Source organism: Cryptomeria japonica, chromosome 8 (assembly GCF_030272615.1).
Source record: "Cryptomeria japonica chromosome 8, Sugi_1.0, whole genome shotgun sequence".
NCBI classification, from domain to species: domain Eukaryota; kingdom Viridiplantae; phylum Streptophyta; class Pinopsida; order Cupressales; family Cupressaceae; genus Cryptomeria; species Cryptomeria japonica.
In genome coordinates this window covers 70057194-70058751 of record NC_081412.1, presented here as the reverse complement: position 1 = coordinate 70058751, position 1558 = coordinate 70057194, and positions in this window count along the sequence as shown.

Sequence of the window (1558 nt, the reverse complement as noted above, 5' to 3'; positions counted from 1 at the left end):
TTAAGCAATTCACAAGATCAATTTTAAATTTAAAAATTAGGATTTTGTTGAATTTAACCTCTAAATTTTTAAAATTTGCAAGGAAATCAAACTTGCAAATGAAAAATTGAATTTTAAATTGCATACACACTCAGATCTGAGAACATAAATTAGAATTAAAGGTGTAAGGAGTCTGGTTCACCAAAATGTAAAGGGTGGAAAATTAGGGTTTCCACCACAAGAAGGATGAAAACCACTAATTTTTGCTTAGGGACCTTTACATTCAAAAGAGAAGTTGAATCCAATAGATTTAGTCACAAAGCAATAGGATAATGACTGAAAATACTAATTGGATTCAAGGTGTGAATTTGTTTGCCCTCTTTTGTGAGTTGAAATGTTGAAATTGGGGAAAAGTGTTGAAAATGAAGGTAAAAATGCAGAAACAATGAGCTATAGTCATCAAATTAAGGAATGTGCCTGGATCTGAGCAGTATATGTAGATTCAAACTTGATCCCTGAAAAGCTCCAAAAATGTTAGGATCGGAGCGCTCATCGCTTTGGTCCTCCTAACTTTTTTCACACCAAAGAGGGTTGATTCGCCTCCGCAAATAATGTTTTTTATGAAGATCAAAGCTTCGTACTTATTCCCTGCACACAAAAAGAAAAGGAAATAGGTTTGGAATATGGGCTTACCTAAGTCAAACCCCGATATAGGAATTAACCTTGATTGAAATATTACAAATACTGAAATAAATAATGGAAGGAGATATACCTCAGATCCGCAATGACTAATAATGATGATTTGCTTCTTGAATGTAATCACATATGTTGTATGAAATGGCATGAACATGACAAAACCCTAATCACACACACATGCTTGGATATGCATGATGTAATGTTTATCCATAATTGAATGAAGAATGCAACCTTGAAGACCTCTAGAGGTGCTTGATGATGAATACTTCAATGCTTGAACACTAGAATGCTTGATAATTATAATTTAGCCCTTATATCCTTGTCTTATCATCTTCTTGTATATCAAAATGAGAGGGGAAAGCCTCTTTATATACTTTCCCTTTGAAAAACATGTTAATTTTTTGACATATACCAACACAAGGCTAAGTTTCCTACTCAAATTTGAAAATGCCTAAAGGGTTCAAAATGGGGCCCAAATAGGGAGGACCAAGGCATGGAGCCCTGGTCCCAATGAGTACCAAGGCGACACGCCCTGGTCCTACCCCATTTTAGGGTTGGGACAAGGGGGCCATGTGGTGTATAAAGTGAAAGCAAGGCCATATTTTAATGATGTAACCATAATTAAGTCCTAATTAAGCATTGGGAGATGAAAAGTAGAAGTCAAACCCTAGTTGAGAAATTAACCTTGAGTGAATTATTGCAAATACTGAAATAAATAATGGAAGGATATACCTCAGATCTACAATGATTGATAATGATGCTTTTGCTTCTTGAATGTAATCAAATATGTTGTATGAAATGACATGAACATGAAAAACCCTAATTAGACACACATCCTCGCATATGAATGATGTAATGTTGCTCCACAATTGATGAATGAAGA